The sequence below is a fragment of the Danio rerio genome, chromosome 14 (assembly GCF_049306965.1).
Source record: "Danio rerio strain Tuebingen ecotype United States chromosome 14, GRCz12tu, whole genome shotgun sequence".
NCBI lineage: Eukaryota > Metazoa > Chordata > Actinopteri > Cypriniformes > Danionidae > Danio > Danio rerio.
Window position 1 is genome coordinate 37229249 of NC_133189.1, and position 24712 is coordinate 37253960.

The 24712-nt window shown below is 34.6% G+C and overlaps 2 long non-coding RNA genes across 21 annotated transcripts in view; one reads left to right on the forward strand and one right to left on the reverse strand.

The window, feature by feature from the left end:
• The window catches only part of LOC141377549 (uncharacterized), a 38655-nt gene extending 24860 nt beyond the window's left edge, over window positions 1-13795 (forward strand). Inside the window, exon 4 of one of the 2 annotated variants that reach the window (XR_012389852.1) lies at window positions 12953-13795. This is a non-coding gene — a long non-coding RNA (uncharacterized lncRNA). The remainder of the gene's footprint in view (window positions 1-12952) is intronic. The other variant, XR_012389853.1, reaches the window with a different exon arrangement.
• The window catches only part of si:ch211-143l19.3, a 116648-nt gene that overhangs the window by 19748 nt on the left and 72188 nt on the right, over window positions 1-24712 (reverse strand). For all 19 annotated transcript variants that reach the window (XR_012389847.1, XR_012389848.1, XR_012389841.1 and 16 more), the window contains 3 exons: window positions 14084-14254; window positions 7662-7765; window positions 7489-7570 (listed from right to left, as the gene is read on the reverse strand). This is a non-coding gene — a long non-coding RNA (si:ch211-143l19.3). The remainder of the gene's footprint in view (window positions 1-7488; window positions 7571-7661; window positions 7766-14083; window positions 14255-24712) is intronic.

Sequence of the window (24712 nt, forward strand, 5' to 3'; positions counted from 1 at the left end):
CTTGTGGGGGAAACCAGAGGACCCAGAGGAATCCCACATAAACACGGGGAGAACATGCAAACTCCACACAGAAATGCCAACTGACCCAGTCAAGGCTCGAACCAGTGACCTTCTTGCTGTGAGGCGATCGTGCTACCCACTGCATCACCATAACACCCCTTATTTGTATTCAAATAGAATAAACTCTTTAATATTGATCAATGCAAGCAGGTACTTTTGTTCTCTTTGTTATCAATTAATACATGTAACAAATGATCAGTGACTTTTAATTCATAAAGCCTAAAGGAAATAGTACAGTGTTGTAGGTGTAATGTTAGTGACAGATTTCTCTCTGGCTTAAAAAATATTTTTCTTACTTTGATTTTTTTTTTTTAAAAGAAGCAAAATAATCTGCCAGCAGGGAAAGCAAAACAATCTTATGTCAAAAAGAAAAACTTGAGCATATTGCTTACCCCACTGGCAGATTATTTTGCTTCTTTTAAGGAAAAACTCACTTCATTTTCACTTATCATTTCTTAAATTAAGACAATATTTTTGCTTGTCTAGGAAATTATTCTTGATTTTTAGATATTTGGACTAGAAACAAGACAAAACATTTCAGTAGAAAATCCATTTTTAAGGTGCACCATTGCTCAGCATATATAAGTACACCCCTAACATTCCTTTATTAGGAAGCTATACAATATTATATTTGTGCATATACATTAGATTAGTCAGTACTGAAGCCAAATCTGGAGTTTATCTAACAAACAATAAAGATATCTTATGATAACGGTCCAAAAACTAGTCCACCCAAATTTATGTTATAGAAAAATCTTAAATACAAATTTAAAAAAGAGGACAAATCAAGAGAATTAAGCAAAACAAAAATTGACAAACTTAGTTGAAATTTTGCAGGTTGGATTTTTTTCAGTATTTAGTTTAAATTTAATTGAATTATCTTTTAGTTTCTAAATATGTTTGGTGACTGAAATATTATTTTAATAAATATATCTTGTTTTATTTAAATGCACCAAAATACCTTGCATATATTCACTGAGAAATGGAAAAAAATATCTGTATTTTTAATATGGGGTGTACTCAATTATGCTGAGCACTGTATTTCTGAATTCACAAATTTTTGTCCCCTATTTCCTGAGGTAACTGGCACACATTATTTGGGATTAGCGAATTAGGGAACGAGTTGAGTGGTTTCGGACAGTCATTTGAAGTGTCATATCAGAGTTTAACCGGAGATGTCAATCAGTGTTTTCCATGCAGTGACCCTGTGAAACACCTTCTCATGTTTCTGTTTCGACAGGGTGTGACTCTTGTGGGATTGTAGCGGAAGTCCTGGGAGATTATCTAGAGTGTGTCTGCATGTGTTTGTGTGTGTGTGTGTGTGTGTGTGTGTTGTATTAATATGATCTCCTCATGGTATATCGTTTACAGTTTCTTGCCCCCATTTTGGACAATTAAATGAAAATGCATCCGTAACTGAATATTCAGGTGGTTTCTGGCCTGTTTCAGGACCTGCAGGGAATTGGGCATGACAGTGGAAAAACTGCACAGATTTATGAGTGGACTAGCTTTATGGCGGCAAACATTCTGAAAAGCAAACTTGTGTACCTACAAGTATAAAAAGGGTACATGAAAGGATCTTTAATAGGATATATGATTAAGGCATGGGATGTATAATTAACTAAGCACTCTCAGAAGGTATGACAGCTGTGACAGGGGTGGTACACATTTGTACTTAAAGTGTCCATATTGGCACCTCATAGTTATAAATTAGTAACAAAAAATTTCAAGAGGTGCACTTTTGTACTTTTTAAGTGGCAATGTGTATCATTGAGATATTAATAAGGACCATTTAGTTACAAATGTGTACCTTTTGAAAAGGTGCCACCCCAGTGACAGCTCTCATACCATTATTTCTGAGAGTGAGGAAAACACACTTAACAAAGAACTGAGAGTCACTGGATTAGGAAAGTCAGATCTTCTTACATGTTTATAGAATAGTGCTAAGGCAATTATAAAATAAAATAAAAATAAAAAAAACATATACAGTTGAACTCAGAATTATTAGTTTAACAGAGCAAGTAAATTGTTACAGCATGTCCGATAATATTTTATCTTCTGGAGAAAGTCAGTTTTTTATTTCAGCAGTTTTAAATTTTTTTAAAACCATTTTAAGGTCGAAATGATTAGCCCCTTTAAGCTATATATTTTTTCGATAGTCTACAGAACAAACTATTATTATACAATAACTTGTCTAATTACCCTAACATGCCTAGTTAACCTATTTAAGCTAGTTAAGCCTTTAAATGACACTTTAAGCTGAAGTGTCTTGAAAAATATATAATAAAATATTGTTTACTGTCATCACGGCAAAGATTAGAAAGATTTTTTAAAAAAACTTCTCTCCGTTAAACAGAAATTGGGGAAAAAATTAACATGGGGCTAATAATTCAGGGGGGCTAATAATTTTGACTTTAACTGTATATACTTTAATGCACAGACAGGTAAATTTGTGTTGAGAAAAAAATCTTCTCTCCGTTAAACAGAAATTGGGGGAATAAATAAACAGGGGAGGCTAAAAATTCTGACTTCAACTCTATACTGTATATAGACCATATTGAGTGATGAAAACAAAAACAATGGTCCCGACGTATTTCCTGTTTTACATGTTTAATTTCTATATCTTCTGAGAATCCAAAAAGCAGCACATATTGATAAATAATGTTGTGATAGAATTGACTCTTGTTACAGTTATGAAATAGTTTGATAACACGCAGGAAATGTTTATGGGCCAATGACATGACCGTACTGAAATGGTTTATATAAATATGTGTGTTATGTGAAAGTTGTATGCAATTTTAATGTTAAAATGTATTTTTAAAAATCTAAATATACTTAAAATAGTGTATATATTTTATGTATATATAGTATATATATATATATATATATATATATATTTTTTTTTTTTTTTTTTTTTTTTTCCATTCCCGTGATGATAAATATTATTTTTAAGCATATATCTATCAAACATTAGTGATCCATGAAAGGATCTTTAATGGGTTACATGATCAGGGCATGAACTGTATTAAATAAGCATTCTCGTATGAAAAAAAATTCAAGAGGTACACTTTTGTACCTTTAAGGTAGTAATATGTACCATTTAGGTATTAATAAGGACTCTTTAGTTACAAATGCGTAACTGAGAGTGACGAAAACACACTTTACAAAGAATTGAGAGTCACTGGATTAGGAAAGTCAGATCTGCTTACATGTTTATAAAATTGTGCTTAGGCAATTATAAAATAAAAAAAAACATGTTTAAGTGGTTTTAAAGAACATTTTGAGGGATGTAAACAAAATGGTCCCAACGTATTTCCTGTTCATTTTTTTTCTATAGCTCACAAGAATCCAAAAAGCACCACATATTGATAAAAAATGTCATGGCAGCTGCATGTTTTAACATTAAGTTACGATTGAATTGCCTCTTATTACAGATTACAGTATGAAATAGTTTGATAACTATTTCAGTGATATGAATAGTTTCATATCACTGGTCCATGAAGGAAATGTTTATGGACCAGTGATATGACCACACTGAAATTTATTAGAGTTAAATTTGAGTTGTTTGCATTGTAATTTTAAAATGTATTTTTCAAAAATCTAAACATGCTTAAAACAGTGGTTAGAAAACAGTAGTTAACAAACTGTTTAGCATTTTTGCTCATTTTTAAAGTATTTTGATTTGATTTAATCAAAATACTGTAAAAATCTTTTATATTGTAATATTTCAAATGATTTGAGTATATTTTAAAATGTTTTTTATTCATGTGATGATGAATATTATTTGTATAAGCATATATCTATCAAACAGTAGTGAGGTTTATGCAAAAAACAAAACCTAAACCAGTAACTTACTCTAAACCAGTTGAGTGGCTAAAACGTTTCTCATGGGTTAAACTTACAAACTCAAGTACAACAGCTGCTTTGAAAATGTGAGTCAACTCAACTTCGAGAGATTCTTAGTTTCTGAAGATGCTGAGTTTCAGTTAAATATATTGTGAACCTCAACATCTTAAGTTGAAGTTAAAAATCTCTCTAAGTTGAGTTGACTCACATTTTCAAGGCAGTTGGTGAACTCTAGTTGAGTTGAGACAAAGTAAAACAATTTACATTATTTAAATAATATTTGACATTCACGTTTTCTTCCAAATCCAAACCACAATGCTGATTAAGAAAATAATTTTAGCTTGATGTCAAAAATGATATGTCCACTATAACTAATTACAAGTCACAATTTATGCAAATGACCAAAAGAACACAAACTTTACAGCCAACATGAACTGTATTTCCCATTCACTACTAGGAGAGTTTCCTTCATTTCTATGGACTTTACAACAACTTTAGTGACATTCCCAGTCTCTTCCAGAGAAAAACACACCAAAAATCCCCTAAATTGTCACCATTATCATCTCATCATCTGTAAGCCATTGCGCAAAACAGCCTTTAAGAAAAGGAAAATTGTTCCAAACACTGTTCCCTGCGTCTGCCTTCATTTGACGTGCGCAGAAATGAGAGCGATCATTCAAACGACACACACACACACCAAACTGTGCCGCTAAACTGAGCGTTTAGCCTCTAACTGAGCTAAACGCTGTTCTGCTGGAAGGCCAGTCGCTGAGATTAGCGCTGTTTCCCTGCAGGAGTGCTGTCTCATACAGGTAATTACTCAATTATCAGCAAACACACACAGCTCTGACAATACAGGCTGCAGGAAGAGAATGAAGACTGGTGAAAAAAACATACACCTTGGAGACACACATGAATATAGCAGCACTTCATGAAGAGCAACTGAGAGATGAGCCTTCTGTTAGTATAAATAAACTTCTTTAATAACACAGGAGTGTTCAAAAATGTGTCAAGGAACTTTCTGATCACATTAGAAAAGTGAAACATATCAATTATTAGAATTATTTGTCTGAGATTGACTTAAATCTAGATGTAGAAGCAGGTTTATGGTGCTACTGGAGCTCAGTTTGAACTCTCCTCGGGTGTTTTTCTGTTTATCTCCACTGGTTGGCGCTGAAGAGAGCAGAACTGATTGCTGATTTATTTATTTTTCACTTGCAGACTCACTAAAAAGACTCAAAGACAAAAAAAAAAAAAGCTATACATATAATGTTAACCATTTGCATGGGAAAATTAGTTAGGGGCTCTTTAATCGGTGTCCTAATGATGTTCCAGTAAAATCTGAGAATTATTATTTGACTCTAAACTCAAACAAAATTTATTTTTAAAAAAATACAACACACAACCAAAACTAAACCCTAGCGAAGTAAATTAATGTCAGTAATATTATTGACCAATATGAAAATTATTTATTTACAATATAGTTTGTAAAGTAATATTTTCTGTCTTTTAGTAGATATTTTATATGTGAGACTTGCTTTGTTTACCAAATAAGTAATCTAATTAGATTTGCATAGTAAACATGAAACAAAAGTTTAAAAGGCATTATTTTTTATTTCATATATGATTTTTTTTTCTTTAAATGATATTCCCAAAATCATTCTGCATAAATATACAGCTTTTCTTTTTTTTTTTTTTTTTTTCAAAATTCTGCGCAGAAATAGCAAAAAATGTCTGCAGATTCTGTCTGGCCCCATTTATTGCTCTCTAAACATGATTTACATTAATATACTTTTTTATAATATACATTTTACAATAAGGCTTCATTTTAAAATGATATTACTACATGAGTTAACATGAACTAACAAAAAATATTGATCATGAATAAAGTTATGTTACTAATATGCACACAACATATTTGTGTGAAATCTGGAGATAGACAAATACATTTTATTGAAACACATACCTACTAAATCCAGAGTAAATCCCAAAAAGGTGTTTTTTCTACTTTTTCCACTTTAAAAATCATATGTAATTTCATATTTTTATTTGTCACTTCATTTGTAATTAATTCTGAAATTTGATATTCATTTCTGAGTAATATTTAAAGCAATATTTAATGTAACATTACCTAATATTGTGAAGTGGTAAAAGTGTTTTTAAAAAGTGTTAAGTGTGTACCCGATGTATAAACATCATGAAAACAAATAATAAATTACTTCTAAATAAGTATTATTTTAGGCAATGTTTAAAACTGCCAGATATATAAATATATATAAATATATAGAGTTGAAGTCAGAATTATTAGCCCCCTGAATTATTAGACCACCTGTTTAGTTTTTTCCCCAATTTTTGTTTAACAGAGAGAAGATTTTTTCAACACATTTCTAAACATAATAGTTTTAATAACTCATCTCTAATAACTGATTTATTTTCTCTTTGCCATGATGACAGTACATAAAATTTTACTAGATATTTTTCAAGACACTTCTATACCGCTTAAAGTGACATTTAAAGGCTTAACTAGGTTAACTAGGCATGTTAGGGTAATAAGGCAAGTTATTGTATAATTATGGTTTGTAGACTATCGAAAAGAAATATAGCTTGAAGGGGCTAATAATTTTGACCTTAAAATGGTGTTTAAAAAAAAAAATACTGAATTTATTCTAGCCGAAATAAAACTAAAATGAGACTTTCTCCAGAAGAAAAAATATTATCAGACATACTGTGAAAATGTCCTTGCTCTGTTAAACATCATTTTGGAAATATTTTTAAAAGAAAAAAAAAATTCAAAGGGGGGCTAATAATTCTGACTTCAACTGTGAGTATATATATATATATATATATATATATATATATATATATATATATATATATATATATATATATATATATATATATATATATATATATATATATATATACAGAACAGAAGATGCTTTTTTCTAAAGGGTAATGTCTAGACGAGTAGTTTCATGTTCAGAAATTAACATTTAGGTACATGTTAGATTTGAATAGATCTCTTTGAGGAAAATAAAACTTACATTATTGGTTAAAGATTTAAAATAATTGAAAGAAATCTCTCAAACTCTTTAACAAATGCATTTATAATGTCACAACACATTTTTGTTTCAAATAAATCTGTTTCATTAAAATTTGTTTTAGTCATTTGATTTTTAAGAGTAATATTATCTGTCATAGTCCAGTTTTAAAAAATTCAATGTAAAAAATCTATAAGCATATTATTATAGGCCAGGCTTACAATTAAGTATCCAATTTCTGAAATTAATATATTATTGTATATAAATTATTTTGATTTGATTCAATCAAAAGACAGTAAAAGAATATATTAATGTGTAATATTTAAAAGGTGTACTAATTGTGTACATTTTTAAATGTTTTTTATTTGTGTGATATAAGTATTATTATTTTTTAAGCATATATCTATGAAACATTAGTAAGGTATATGCAAAAAAAAACCTAAACCTAAAATAAATGTGAGAGGGTTCTCTGTAGTCTAAAAGATTTCTTGGTCGAAGTCTACAAGTGTCATTTCCAGTAGAAAAACAAGCATTTCTGTACCTGTTTAGAGAGTGTGTGAGTGTGAGCTGGTTTGCTGGGCAGGACGCAGCTCGTCCTGCAGACAGACTGATGATCCCCCTGTCTAAAGCAAACAGAAACACAAACCCTTTACACACTACACAAACACAATAACATCAAACCATCAGTGAACATACAAATACAGCTCCTCTCACCATGTTTTGATGATCTTAATGGATTTAAAGGAGAGATGCAGCACAGAAGAGAAGTGGCATCGCCAACACCTGTTCAAATCACTGCAGGTCACACATTTCTCTGGCTGAACATTAAAACAACATTTTAAAAAATATCTTAATAATAAAACAGTCATCACAAGAATGTTTGCAGAAGAAAATAATAGGATTTAATAAAGAGTTATTTTAAAAGAATTATTCATCATTGAAAACCAAATGAGCATATTACAATGATGCAAATTATATTTGCATACTATATACAGTGTTAGTAACTAGTTACTGTAATTTAATTACTTTTTCCACATGAAAAAAAAAAGAAATGTAAGGGATTACTCTTCCTTTTTAGGTAGTTTACTTACAGTTATTCATAATTTAATTGCTGTAGACACTGTATATGAATTCAACAGTTCTATATAAATCAATTCAAAGATGATTGTAATTTGTTAAAAAATATACTTTGCAGAATGATTTCATTTTTCAGCTAAAGAAAGTTACATTCATCAAGACAATTTAAGAAATACGAAATTTAGTTGATGAGTTAATGAAAATATAAGGTATAAATACATAGAAGCAAATCTGAATCTAAAAATTATTATATGTGTGTCTGTATTACATGTTATTCAGATATTTTGCATTTTAACCCAATTTTTCAACTAGGTTACATTTTTCCAAAAATTGCTAATTCTTACGAGACAATGACTTTGTTTACAAGAACACTAGTAATCTAGTTATTTGCCTTAATCTGAATAAAACAATAATTTGATTAAGGTGTTTACATGTGCTGCTTTTTGAATGTTACTTTCATGATCCCGTTTTAAATGTTATAGCACATAGATCAACTTTAGATTGAGTTAATTAAAAATCGCTGTTTACATGGTTGACTCTTAAACAAAGTTTTGTCTTAGATTAAAATTGGTGTATTGGCGTCCATGTAAACATACTCAATTAGATTACTGATGTCCATGTAAATGTAGGCAATGAAACGAATAGAAAAATTTGTCAATATGTCTTTTTATGCAATGTAAAATGTACAAAATAAAATGAAAAGGTCCTGATTTGACTCATTAAAATGATTAAAATGAAAATTACAATATTGGAGTTTCATATTTATGAAGTCAAATTTTTTTTTTCATATTTAGTAGACTAGAGTTAAGTAATTAAATTACTTATGGAGTAAATAATTGTCTTTTAATACTAATTAGAAAGGAAATTTGAATACAATTATAATGATGCAATTGGAGGATGGTGCGGTGGTGCAGTGGGTAGCTTCGTCACCCCACAGCAAGAAAGTTGCTGGTTCGAGCCTTGAAGTTTGCATGTTTTGCTCTTGTTGCCAGTTTTCCTCTGGGTGCTCCTGTTTTTCCCACAAGCCTAAAGACATGCGCTATAGGTCAATTGGGTAGGCTAAATTGTCCTTAGCGTTTGTGTGTGATTCAGAGTGCATGGGTGCTTCCCAGTCATGGGTTGCAGCTGGAAAGGCATGAACTGTGTAAAGCATATGCTGGATAAGTTGGTGGTTCATTTCTCTGTGGTGACTGCTGATGAATAAAGTGACTAAGCTGAAAAGAAAATGAATGAATTATTTTTTTTATTTCACAAATAGCCACTGACTGTGACTGAGGAAAGTTAGATGTGCTGGCCAGTTTATTATTTGCCTAATAAATCCCAATGGGCTCCCGTTTTTAGTTTAATAAATTAACAGATTCCTATTTTTTTTTCTAATGATATATTATGCAATACATTTGTATATTAAAAATAAGTATGTATTCATATGTCTTTATTCTGAATCTAGAGGAATCTTTTTGGTACTTTAAAAAGTGTGGTTATGAAGACCATCCGACAAGCTAATCCAGCTAAAAATAGTGCTTAATATTTTACAAAAATGCAGCTTTAAAATCTCATAATTACATAGAAAATGTGACAAATAACTGTAAAAAGGTCCACATTTTTAGAAAAAGAACCACCCCTTACACCAAGCTGTCTGCGGGTCTGTATAGGGTATAAACTCACAGAAGCAAAATAATTGTTTAATATTTGTTATTTAGATATTTTGCATTATAACTCAATTTTTCAATTAGATTCGATTTGATGTGTAAGAGACAAAAAACAAAAAAGTAAGAAATGTGTCAATATGTTATGTATGCAATATGAAATTTACAAAATAAAACTAAAAGGTCCTGGTTTGACTAAGTAAGATTTGTAAATTAAGAGTTGCGTCCCTATTAAATAAAGTTAAGTAATTAAATTACTTATTGAATAATTAAGTTACTTTGAAGACTAATTAGAAAAAGTAATTTAAATACAATTTTAGAGATAAATAATGTTAACCTTTTCAAGTCACTTACCCAACATTGCTTTTATGGATAGTTTTTAGCCCTTTTTCTGTACAAATATCTGAACATCCTCAAATAAATATACATTTCTTTAAAAAGCTAAGTGATTTAAGATCAAATTGTTGTATTATGAGGATTATCCTGCATTATATCTTCATGCTGAAAATTGTTCATACATAATTTGCCTGATTAACATAAATTATTCTACAAAAAAGTGGTGAGAATTACATTCTGTTCACAATGTTTTCTGACTCATATAAAAAAAAGACACTCAAAATCTCCTAAAAAAAATAAAACTGTAATCTGTTTTTAATCAGCGTTTTGTGCAAATCACGGCATATTTAATAAAAACGCCTCATTTGTATACTTACAAATAAAAAAGTTTTCAATTATGAATAAAATTAATCAACTGGTAAACTATAATCAAAACTATTAGTCTAAATTTTCAGCCAAATCCCCAGATTCTCACCTTAACGACCCACCAGCAGCTCAGAGCAGTTTAAACAGCCACAACACAATACAGATGGAGCAGAACATCCCAAACTCTGATCTAGTTAATGCACTGCTGTGTCGACCCACCCAAAAGGCCTCGTTTAAGCCCGTCTCCCCCATCACACGAGCACCTGCCGGCGGACACACACCTGGCCCACAGCGGCATCCCACCGAGAGGCCCTGTGCTGCTCCACAAACCAGCCCAAATCCCCCTGAGAGAACCTGCCGAGAGCTAATGAGGAATTACAGAGGACTAGAACAGCTTTACTGGGGTTTACCTCATGCCAGTGACTCACAGGAAGACCCAGAGGCCACTAAATACACACACACACAAACTGATGCATGCTCAGGCAAAAATACTGATCCACACATACACACGCACACTAATGCAGGCTCAGGCAAAAATACTGATAGACGCGCACACGCTTTTACCCACCCATGGAATCAAATGTTATTGCTTATAGACATGACTTTGTTGGTACCGCAGCTGCGCACACCAAAACAAACACACACAACTGCAGGCTGGTACGTGCTGCTGTTTTATCCAGAAATTAGTTTTAAGGCAAACGCAAACAAATTTAAAACTGACTCAGGTTGGGTGTACAGTATAAAACACAGATGTTCATGAATCACCATATCTTCTGTTGAAAATATTTACTTTCTGAATATAGAAATAGGGATGTGTGTGTGTGTGTGTGTGTGTGTGTGTGTGTGTGTGTGTGTGTGTGTGTGTGTGTGTGTGTGTTTATGAAATTAGAGCACAGGTATCAATATGTGTGGGGACATTTGTTAGTATTGTTGTTTTCACTGTTGTTCTGTGACAAATGTTATTATTTTTAATGCTCATGAAATCTATTTTATTGTAAAGTATTATATTAATTGTCTTGTTTTAGTATTTCTACACTGTAAAACCCAACAGTCAACTTTATCAAATAAAATGAGTGTAGTTAACTCAAAATTGACTGAAAGCTAATTCTACTCATTTGAAAAGAGTTTTGAACTCAGTGCTGAAGGTAATAAGTTAATTAAATACTTTATTACTTTAACTTTAATGGAGTAAGTTCACAGTACTCATATAGATTAGTTTTTTAACTCAAATGGTTTGTTGCAATCGGTTTGCCAAATGATTTGAGTTGCCTTAACTTATTGGGTTTTACAGTTGATTTGAGTTCTCTTCATTTATCGGGTTTTACTGTGCTCAAATTGCTTCGTTTACTCAAATGGATCAAGTTCACAGTACTCATTTGGATTAGTTCTAGAACTTAAATGGTTTGATGAAGCGGTTTCCTCAAATGGTTTGAGTTACCTTAACCTTTTATATTTTACGGTGTATATATGCTTAATTCTTCAAATGGTACATGAAGAATGCAAAAGTTCTGTCTGAAATGTTTTTATCTAAAACATTTTCATGTTCAGTATTTCATTTTAAAGCAAATTAAAATAACTTAAAATAAATGAAAAATTCATTGCATAAAAGTAAAATTACTAAAACTACACACAATTCAATTCAATTCAATTCAGCTTTATTTGTATAGCGCTTTTACAACGTAGATTGTGTCAAAGCAGCTTCACATAAATGGTCATAGTAACTGGAACAGTGTGGTTCAGGTTTTAGTGTTTAAGTTCAGTTCAGTTCAGTTTAGCTCAGTTCAGTGTGATTTAATCATTACTGAGAGTTCAAACACAACACAGCAGCCTGAGAAAAATTTTAGATGGCACTTATAGGTTTTTGCATTTAAACTCTTCATATATCCTTTAAAACTAATCTTAATATTGTTTAACTCTTAATGAAATTAACTTATTTTAAACGTGATATATTTTTTTTGTGATAACCGGAACATTGTGAAACACTTGCAATTTAAAGCTGATTCTTCATTCACTCATTCATTACCTTCAGCTTAGTTTCTAATTATTCAGGGGTCGCCACAGCGGAATGGACTGCCAACTATTCCAGCATATGTTTTACGCAGCGGATGCCCTTCCAGCCACAACCCAACACTGGGAAATAAAGCTGACTAGAATTTTAGAATAATTATTTTCCTTTAAATTAATAATATTATTCACTTTCCTTTGGCTTATTCCCTCATTTATCAGATGTCACAGCGGGATGTAGCAGCAATTAATTTGGCATATGTTTAGTACAGTGGCTGCTCTTTAAGATGTCAGTATAAATGTCAGTGCAGGGAAACACCCACACACTAATTTCACAATTTAATAATTTTATTCTTAATTATTCATTCATTCATTCTCTTTTGGCTTAGTCCCTTTATTCATCAAGGGGCGCCACAGCGGAATGAACCGCCTACTTATCTAGCATATGTTTTATGCAGCGAATGCCCTTCCAGTTGCGACCCAATGCTGTGAAACATCCATACACACTCAATACATACACTACAGACAATTTAGTTTATTTCATTTACCTATAGCGCATGTCTTTGAACTGTGCAGGAAACCGGAGCACCCGAAGAAAACACACCCGAACACAGGGAGAGCATGCAAACTCCACACAGAAACGCCAACTGGCTCAGCCGGGACTCGAACAAGCGACAACCTTCTTGCTGTGAGGTGACAGTGCTAACCACTGAGCCACCGTGTTGCCTATTCTTAATTATGTTTGTGTAAATGTCCAAATAAATATTTAAAAATTACATAATAATGGAAAAATGGGGTGAATTTGTTTGAGTGGAAACAAGAAATTTATGACAAATACAATTACCAATGACCTCTTAATTAATCATTTTCTATTTTATAATAAATCTCTATTCCTATAATGATAAAATATTCAAAATATTTATTTAACAACATCATTTACATGCCAATTTCCACATAACAGCTGCACTGTAAAAAAATTTGTAATTTAACGGTTTTTTTCTAGCAGCTGTGGGGCCGGAAGAAAAACGTAAAATAGCGAACGTTAAATTACAGAAATTTACAGTAAAATAATGAATATTAAAATACAGTAATTTACCAGAAATTTAAATTTAAGGACATTTCTTTTAATATCTATTATTTTACGATATATTTCTATAATTTATCCACACCAGCTGCCAGAAACAAACGGTATAATTAAGATTTTTTAGCACATATAACGTGTATATAGCAATTTACCTGTACACTTGCCAATTTGTATATTTGCATTCACTGCTTACTTCTATTTTCAAAATATATTTATTATCTGTTACTTATCCGGACTCTAATTCTGTTGCACTGTAGAAGCTCTGTCATGAAAACAAATACCTCATATGCAAACAAACCTGGTAATAAAGCTCTTTCTAGCTCTGACTCTGACTCTAAATTATGGTTCTTATTATCAATGTTTAAGTTGCTCATGCCAAATAGTGTTAACGTGTCAAATAGTAAATCAAGATTATTTTATAAATATAAAGTTCAACATTTAACAATATTATATAATTTCTCATTATTAATGCATTTACTGACACCTTTGCGTCACCAGTTCATTTATTTACTAAAAAACTTTGCTCTATATTCCACACCCTATAATGACAAAGCAAACCTTAGCAAAATAACTAAAGAGGAAAAACATCAGTACTGAGCTGAATTACCTTCGGCAACAATTACCTTTAGCAGTCTCAGGTCTGCTGGATTTGATGTGGTAATCTTTGCACATCTGCATTTTGTTTTTCTGCCATTCTTCTCTGTAGATGCTTCAGCTCTGTCAGATTGGATGTGAACTGTCACTAGATGACTCTTTTCTTTTTCTGGATATGTTCTTTCAAGTATGGAGGTATCCTAATCAGAGTAAAAGAGTAGTTTAGCACATTTCATGAGAGTTACATATATTGTAACACAGCTGGAACTGTTCAGAGCTAAACAGAGTTAAAGTATTTGTATCTCAGCATACAGAGTCTGGATGTTTAAGAGAAAATGGACCGAAAGCTCTGCAGCGACCAAACCTTAATCAGCAGAAAGGATGAAACTACCCTTGCTAAGGAGCACGTTGTGTTCACATATATAAAAGGCAAGTTTAATGTAATTGAGAGTCTGATTGGAGACAATATCTTCATTGTGAAACTAAAGAAAGACTGAACCCAAAGTGTGTGAAGTAAGAGAAAGGTGAAGGTGAAATGTGATGGTATGAGGGATGTTTTCTGCAGCAGGAGTCTGGCTTCTTTTAGTTACATGGCAGAATGTATGCTAATGTAAATCAGAAGCTCTTTCAGCAACGTGGTTACTTTCAATCAATCTGTGCCCAATAATCTAGCAATTTTAATATGAGCCCCTTACCATAACAAAATGGGTAAAACTTTTCCTTGAAGCTAAAAACATTGTAAAAATGAAATGGCAGCCTAGAGTCCTGAAATAAACCTGATTGAAAATCTCCAGAAAATCCTTGGTTACAAAGTTATGGTTAAGCAACCCACTGAACTGTGGATGAGACTAAAAAAGAGATCAGGATCAGAGCAGTGTGAACAGTGTTTTCCACAATATGAAGTTACGCTACTCTAATAGCCAGTGTTGGAGGTAACGCATAACAAGTAATGCGAGTTCCATAATGACATATTAATTCAGTAATATTACTTAATATATTCAGAAATAATATTTGAGCTACTTTTTAAAAAAATGTAATGCGAGTTACTTTTTAGTTTAATTATTTAGCTTTAAAAAATAAATTGCTGAATTAAAAATAATGTAGTCATGTTGAATTTTAAATGCGCTCCTGGTGAGAAATGAAGATAGCATACCAGAGCTTTACATTTTTGTGATGGAAGGATTCTCATTATTTTTAATGCATTGAAGAAAAGGGGATTGTCTCAATGGACAGTGGTTTTACCTAACGCATATGACCAAAAGTACAAAAGTCACAAACAAATTGCTTTTAACGTTCAATAATCTGTATATAAGACATGTATAGCTCTGGAGTTTGTAAGTTTTCAGAAGATAACATTATCCTAAATTATAAATTTTAATCTGTTTTTTAAAGAAAAATGAAGGTGTAGGTTATACAGGACATTGTGATTGCGTAACTCCCTTACCTAAAAAACACGGCAATAGTCTAGTGGCTAAGTTATATAACATCATGGTCCTTACAGCAACCTGAGTTCAATTCCCAGCTTCAGGTCCTATGCGGATCCTTACTTTTTTTTTTTTTTGCTCCCAATGCTTTCCTGTATGTTCTCCACTATCCTATTCCAATAAAAAAATTATAAACCTGTGAAAAAAAATTATTAAAAAAAAAAGAAGACAAGAAATTTCTGAAACAAATCAAGCATCAGCCAGGCAAGAAAAAGACAAAAGGTGAGACAAAAGTAATATAGCGCATAACTTTTCATATAAACTAACAAGGTAACACAACTGGTTACTTTTTTAATTAACATTCACCAACACTGCTAATAGCATGATAAATTTGCAAATAAATCTTCCCATTTTTAACAATGAAGATTAATTGAATTTATCTTTATTTCTGTACCGCTTGTAGACACAATGTAGATTGTGTCAAAGCAACATAACATAGAAGTCCTACTAATTTAAAACTGTTTCAGTCCAGTTTTCAGAGTTCAGTTTTGTTCAGTTCGTTGTGGTTTAATTTTCACTGCTGAAAGTCCAAACACTGAAAAGCAAATCAATCTATGCACAGCTCCGCAAGCCACAAACCAAGCAAGTCAGTGGTGACAGTGGCGAAGATCAAACTTCACCAATTGACAAAAGTGAAGGAAAAAAAACTTGAGAGAAACCAGGCTCAGCTGGGCAAAACCATTTCTCCTCTGGCAAAACTTCAAAACAGGAGAACTCTGGATGTCCATTGTGGAGACGATGCAGGAGTGAGTATGTCACCAGCGGGTGTTCAGGCTGGCCCACGGGATCAATGTGAAGACACGACTTTCACTGGGGTCTTTCAAGAATCACTCTCATGCTCAAGATTACATAATTTGCATTAAAAATGGGTTATATAATGTACTTCAAACTAAAATGGATTATTAAGAAGGGGGGGGGGGTCTTTTTTCACATCAATTCTTTTTTAGCAAACTAACAGTAAGAGGGGTGTGGTGAAGAATATTGTGGCAGAAGCATCAAACTGATGTCAACAAAGAAAGGACGCCCCTCCAAACTTGGAAACAAATGATCAGACTTTAATTGAAGATTATCAAAACATTTTTTATTCAGTTGATTAACTTGCATATATTAATTGTTCACCTAAAGAATAGCGCTAACATTGTCAATTTTAATTTCACACAGACTAAGTACTACGGTAATTCCCACTGTTAACTTGCTTATTATTAAGATATTGGCTGATTATTAGTACTTACAAAATCTGATCTTTTTCTACATTCCTAATCCTACCCAATGCCTAAACTAACTACCACCTCACTAATAATAATCAACTAATAAGCAAATAGTCTTAGTTAATGATATTTAAATAGTAAGTATTGTACCTAAAAATAATATGTGACCAAAAATATTCTTTAATTTTACTTCCACTGTATATATCCCAATAATATTTAATATATGGTAAAAAATACACTTAATAAAACATGAGGAACAGCAGTTAGTATAGTTCCCCATACACTCTTCTTGTGTATGAGAACACCCTGAACAGGTATGTAACATGCAATTACAACATGCAGCTCCTCACGCACTGCTCATTACAGCATGTGACGTATGTGTGAGGGCGGAAGGTGAGCTGTGTTGATAGACTGACACCTAAAATCAGCATTCTGACAAGAACAAGTAAACTCGCTTTCATATTTCATACATAACCAGGGTGGGGGGGTGATGATTATTATGGTGATTTGTGTAATGGAGATGGGTGTGTTTTACTGTGTATATCTGTGAGCGCGTAAGAATGAGATAGTAACAGTTTAAAAATAGTTCCTCAACAGTACGTATTAGATTTGGGTATCTACATTCTTGTCTGATTTCCTTACTAGTGCGCACAAACAGTATGTGTGACAGCCTGGGAATCATGGGAGGAAACTGACGTGATTGACAAGCTGGCAATAACAACATGCTTTCAGGAGCCTGTGTAGGAGGGTGAATATTTGTGTGTGTGTGGCATGGGTGCATGACTGAGTAATTTTAAAGATGAGGCTGAAATATGTATGCATGTACAAGTGTGTGTTTTTCAGTAATAAGCCGTGTCTGCAGGCTGAGGTGGAGGACAGTTGGCAGCAGGACTGGCACGCCTGTCAGGCCTCCACCTGCATTTAGATCAGGAAATGACCCACACCCATCAAGAGAGTTCTGGGCCTCTGAGCATGTAAACATCAACTGCATTTTGAGGAAACCTTCCTGCTTGTACTTTGTTTATTTTGTTGAGTAAATTACTATGGGTGAACTGTAAGAAAACAAAAACAAACATGAGTTAACTCTCTCTACAATATTTAGTTGTATTGTCAGATGACTAAGACCTTGTTCCCATTTTGATTGATAGATAGATAGATAGATAGATAGATAGATAGATAGATAGACAGACAGACAGACAGACAGACAGACAGACAGACAGACAGACAGACAGACAGACAGACAGACAGACAGATAGATAGTTAGACAGACAGACAGACAGACAGACAGACAGACAGACAGACAGACAGACAGACAGACAGACAGACAGACAGACAGACAGACAGACAGACAGACAGACAGACAGACAGACAGATAGATAGATAGATAGATAGATAGATAGATAGATAGATAGATAGATAGATAGATAGATAGATAGATAGATAGATAGATGATCACAAGTACATTTTGCCTTTGCCGTGAAGCTCTAATTTCTGTTTCCACTGATAATTCCTGAGCTGTTTCAGCAGCTTAATTGGAGTTCACCTGTGGTAAATTCAGTTAATTGGACATGATTTGAAAAAGCATACACCTATCTATATAAGGTTCCAGGGTTAAAAGTGCATGTCAAAGCACAAACCAAGCATGAAGACAAAGGAATTGTCTGTAGATCTCAGTGACAAGATTGTCTCGAGGCACAAGGCTGAGGAAGGTTACAGAAACATTTCTGCTGCTCTGAAATTTCCAATGAGCACAGTGGCCTCCATCATCCATAAGTGAAAGATGTTTGGTACCAGCTGGACTCTTCCTAGGGCTGGCCGGCCATCTAAGCTGAGTGATCGGGGAGAATAGGGCCTTAGTCAGGAATGTAATCATTAACCCGATGGTCATGCTGTCTGAGCTCCAGTGTTCTTCTGTGGAGAGAGGAGAACTTTACAGAAGGACAACCATCTGTGCAGAAATTCACCAATCAGGCCTGTATGGTAGAGTGACCAGACGGAAGCCACTCCTTAGTAAAGTGCACATAGCAGCCCACCTGGAACTTGCCAAAAGGCATCTGAAACCAAATTCTCTGGGCTGATGAGACTAAAATTAAACTCGTTGAAGTGAATGCCAGGCGTTCACTGGAACTGGAAGACTAGTCAGGATAGAAAGAAAGATGAATGCAGCAATGTACAGAGACATACTGAATGAAAAGACATCCTTGGGCGACGGTTCATCTTCCAGCTGGACAATGACCCAAAGCACAGCGCCAAAATATCAATGGAGTGGCTTCACAACAACTCAGTGAATGTTAATTTAATTCAAATTAATCATCTCTGGAGAGCTCTGAAAATGGCTGTACGCCATCGCTTTCTATCCAATAAAAAATGAATTTGAGGAAATAAATGAATTTAATCCATTTTGGAATCAAGGCTGTAACAAACAAATGTGGAAAAAGTGAAGCGCTATGAATACTTTCCGGATGCAATGTAGAGAGAGAGACGGACGGACGGACAGACAGACAGATAGATAGATAGATATTGTTGCTATTTGATCTTTGCAATTTTCAGTATCCTCTCCTCTCTTTGGATAGAAAGACAGAAATAAATGAATCTAATAAAGCAATAATCCTCTCATGAAAGACTGCTGATCCTAAACTTCCTAAACTCTCCGACTCCCCATACAATACTTCAAAGCAGACTGATGTCAATCGGGCCTTTCATTAATGGCGTGTTTACATCAGCCCAACACTGGCCTTTCATGTGCAGCAGATGCAGAACCTCCGTGTTTGTGCTGTCTGCTCCCCGCTTCATGTACTCTAGGTGAAAACTGACAAAAGCCGAAAACCATCAGCGTTCAGTCTCTATTATCTTCCCATAATGGCTGTTGTGCATTCCTCCTCCTACTCCTTCCTCAAACAGACAGCCGAGAGAAAGTGCGGATTAAAAAAAGAAAACACAAGATGTTGTTGCGGTGGCCCAGGTTTGCTCAGCTGTGTGGCATTTTAGCCCCACCCAAGAACCCAAAGCCAGCGTGACCTCTTCATCTCTCTCTCTCGAGCGCATTTACAGTTGATATTGCCCATGAACAAGACCTGAAAGTCAGGTTTGTCCAGTGCAGGAAAGCAAGAGTTCTGGATGGTGGAGCTCTGGGGAACTGCAGATTATGAAAGAGAGCGAGAGAGCGTGAGGTTCAGTGACTCTGAGGAGGAACAACCCTGAGGGAAGTGGACAGAGAGAGAAGCCTGGGGCTGGGAAACGAAAGGGTGAACGGAGCTACAGAATGGAGGGGTCAGAAAAGAGATGGGACAGAAGGAACGGAGGGGGCTAGAGGAAGTGAGGGAGACGGGGTGTGTCCTGCACTGGCAAGAGGCTGCAGGTTGTGCTCTCAGGGCCAAAAGTTCATGGAGGAGGCAGAGCAGGTGAGCAGGTAAGCTTAGCCTGCATGTGCCTGAGTCTCACGTGGATCTCCTTTGTCTCCATAGTGGCCTCAGGTTTCGGCCCCCCCTCCTAAAACACACACTCCCTTTCACAGAGCAAGGCTAATGCCCCCGGCCCCCCACACCAAACATACAAACACGCACATAAAACACACACACGCACGCAGGCCTTAACACTCACTTTCATAGGCATGTTAGAGATGAAAGACGGAAGAGCTACAAAGATTCATATTGTAAATATAATCCTAATAATAATCTGTGGACCCTCTTTCTTTGAAGCATTTCTTTGCGCTTTTTTTTTCTTTCCTTTTGTGGAAACACCCTGTCCTGTGGCGTATATACTTTCGAGAAATATGCGGATAATTACATTTCAGCGTAATTATAAGACTCGGTTTTAAGAGTCAACTGTGAATGTGAAAGCATGTCGAAGGAGGCGGTTTTGAAAGGTATATAGATATATAAATAAGATAAGCTTTCTTAATGTTTATAAGAACAATTGCTTTACATTATAAACATTGGGATTATAAGCATAGACTGATCTTTTGCTGATATGTGTATGATAATAAAAATGCAGATTTGATAAAGTAGATTTGATTCTTTTATGTAAATACAGCACTTTGATAAACACTTGCTTTTTTAAAAAGTGTTTTATAAGTAATTCTTAAATTTACTATAAATCAAATCATAATATATAGCACAGAATTTGTCCAATTGGAAAACCTTAAAATAATGATCTGTTGGTGCCAGACGGGCTGGTCTGAGTCTTCCAGAAACTGCTGATCTACTGGGATTTTCATGCATAACCATATCTAGGGTTTACAGAGAATAGTCTGAAGAATAGAAAATATCCAGTGAGCGGCAATTCTGTGGGTGCAAATACCTTATTGATGCCAGAGGTTAGAGGAAAATGGCCAGACTGGTTTGAGCTGATAGAAAGTCAACAGTAACTTAAATAACAATCGAGGTATGCAGAAGAAACATCAAAATGCACACAACACGTCAAAAACCTTGAAGCGGATGGGCTACAGCAGCAGAAGAGCACACCGAGTGCCACTCCTGTCAGCTAAGAACAGGAAACTGAGGCTACAATTCGCACAGGCTCACTAAAATTGGACAATAGAAGATTGGAAAAACGTTGCCTGGTCTGACAAGTCTCAATTTCTGTTGCAACATTGGGATAGTACGGTCAGAATTTGGTGTCAACAACATGAAACATGGATCCATCCCGCCTTGTTTCAATGGTTCAGGGTGGTTGTGGTGTAATGGTGTGGGGGATATTTTCTTGGCACACTTTGAGCCCATTAGTACTAATTGAGAATCGTGTCAACACCACAGCCGACCTGAGAATTGTTGCTGACCATGTCCATCCCTTTATGATAACAGTCTGCCCATCCTCTGAAGGCTACTTTCAGCAGGCCATGTCACAAAGCGAGAATCATCTCAGACTGACTACTTGAACATGACAATGAGTTCACTGTACTCAAATGGCCTCCACAGTCACCAGAACTAAATCCAGTAGAGCACCTTTTGGATGTGGTGGAACGGCAGATTCACACCATGGATGTGCAGCCGACAAATCTGCAGCAACTGTTTGATGCTATTATGTCAATATGGACCAAAATCTTTGAGAAATATTTCCAGTAACTTGCTGAATCTATGCCATGAAGGATTAAGACAGTTCTGAAGGCAAAAGGGGGTCCATCCTGGTACTTGTAAGGTGTACCCAATAAAGTAGCTGGTGAGTGTACACACGTCTGAGGCCGTACTCACACTATGTCCAGTTGCCTCGAACCGGGCCAAAGCACGCTTGTCCCCCCTTCCTGTCTACCCCGACGGCCCGCACTCACATTACAATCGGGCCTGGGCACGCTTACGTCATCGATACTGCTCTGTTTAGTACAAGCTCTCATTCAGCACAGAAAAGATTTCTCTAGTTATATCGCTTCAGTCGTTTGATATGCAGTGACATGCAGTCAAATATTTAGCAAAAAAGTCCTTAGGGATGGGGTGACACGCAGTCAGATATTTCAACAAACAGATCAGACATCTCTTCTATCCGGGCCAGGGCCGGCCAAGTGAACCGTGCCTGAGCCCGATTCAGCGCACTCGCACTTCTTAAACGATCCGGGAAACGGGCCTTGGCACGGTTCAGATAGCATAGTGTGAGTACGCCCTGAGACTAGCAGAGACATTTTTGGGTGAATTAAGATGAAGACATGCATTGAATATTAATTGTGAATTTCTAAATTATTTGGTACACAATTAAAAATATGATGATATTGTTCTTTGTGATCAGAGATGATCAAAAGAAGATATATCTAATGATTTAAAATACATCCCAAAATACTAAGGTTATTTCAATTTTAAAAATTTGTAAGTTAATAAATATTAAATTATAATTTATTCCTATAATTCAAAGCTGAATTTTCTGTATTAATTTTCCAGTTTTCAGTGCCCCATTACCATTTGGAAATCACTCTAGTTTTCACTCTAGTTTAAATGATTAATTTATATTACTCACATTCACTATTACTATTATTTTTTCCAGACAGCATGATTGTGAATGTTATGTTGCTGGAACTAAAATGTTCTGAGCAAAAATTTTCTGCCAATATCTTAAGAAGCTGTGACTGAAACAAAATGACAGCCACTAACTAAAAGGTCTGTGCAAATTATAACCTTGTGAAATTGGGAATGTTGTTTTATTAATTCAGCAAAAACTAAATGAATTACAAATAAATAAAGCCACTGTTTCTCAAGAATGACCTTGAAAGGACTGCTATCTGCTATTATATCCCTCTTTCTTGACATCTACAGCAATACAGAATACCTCATAAACACTGTTTTGAAAGGTGTAATAGAAGCTCAATGCTCTGAACAATACTGTTGTCAGTCTATCCTGAATACCTGGATCAGAATTCATCCAGAGTGCCTTTGACAATTTTAAGAGTCATGTTGTATTCTTGAACCGTTTGAAGTCTAAAGCGGTAAATGACAATAATACAAGTCTTAACCATTACTGCAACTCATCACAATGTACTGTGTGATTGATACTGTTGTCAGTCTAAAAGAAAAACCTGGATCAAATTTCAACCAACATAGAGGAGTCTCCCAACACTGAGGCATCTAGAGATGTAGAGCATTGACTTATTTAAAGGCCATTTCTGTGAATATAAATACAATAATGCTTGACCACCAGTGGAACTCAAATACATATAAGCTAATTTGTAGGTACAATCAAAGTACTGCCCTCTTCTAGTGTCAATGCCAAATAATCACGCTAACAACCATATCTTGATCATTTCATTCTCCATTCGCAGCGTTGATGAGTCTGGCCTTAACCTCGACTAACTTGCCATGCAATTTCCAGTTCAAGAAATCATAGTTTGCCATTTCAAGAGCTCATTCAAAATCATTAGAATGAAAGCCTGTGCTTTTCCTGTTACACTTATCAAGCACAAAGAGAGAGAGCGAGAGTGAGAGAGAGATCTGAGAGCACATCCTCGCATCCCGGCCTCACGCACACTGCCTCCACCCTGCACACGAATGCTAACAACAGCTCAATCTGTGTGCCATAAAGAAAACAATGCCGGGTAATGGTTCCTTAGACAGGAGTCCAGTTAGGCCAATCAGCAGGGGAATCATCTGGAGAGCAGGGGGCTTCAGACACACTGATTGCGAGGTGATTTACCTGGAGGGATAATGACTGCAGGGTCAGGCCTGCCGGAAGAAGGCTGGGATTCTGAGCGCTGACAAGAGAGACTTTGACTCACCTCTGGCCTGCCACATCCACACACCTTTGGGTGCTGGTAGATTTATCTTTCTAGCTTTGTTTACGCATGGTATTAAAGGATTAGGTTTTCACTTTCAGGATGAAAATTTCCTGATAATTTACTCACCCCCTTCTTGATGTTAATTTAATATTTTCTTTCTACAGTAGAAAGGAATTTAAGGTTTGGAAGGAAAATATCTCAGGCTTTTTCACTATATAGTGGACTTCTCTGGTGCTCAGTTGTTTAAACTACCAAAATGGAGTTTCAGTAAAGCTTCATGTTGTGAAAATATTAAGTCATTTTCATTCATTCATTAAATTTAAATTTTTTGACTTAGTCTCTTTATTAATCAGGGGTTGCCACAGCAAAATGAACCACTAACTTATCCAGCATATGTTTTACGCAGCTGATGCCTTTCCAGCTGCAATCCATTACTAGGAAATAGTCATTTTCATAAAAAAAAAATGTAAATAAATACAATTTTAAATACTTTTTAATTCTGTTTTGACCTAGATCTGGAATTTCTTTAGCTCTTGAATTGGCTTTTGTGGTTTAAAATATGTAAATTAGTTTTGTATTATTACTATTATTCTTATTATTGTTATTATTATTAAAATGTGCAATCATGTTTTGTATAAATTGTGTAATGTAAGTGAAAATGCATTCATTCCTTTATTTTCCTTCGGCTTAGTCTTGATTTCAAAGGTCGCCACCGTGGAATGAATCACCAACTATTCCAGCATATGTTTTACACAGTGGATGCCCTTCCAGCCG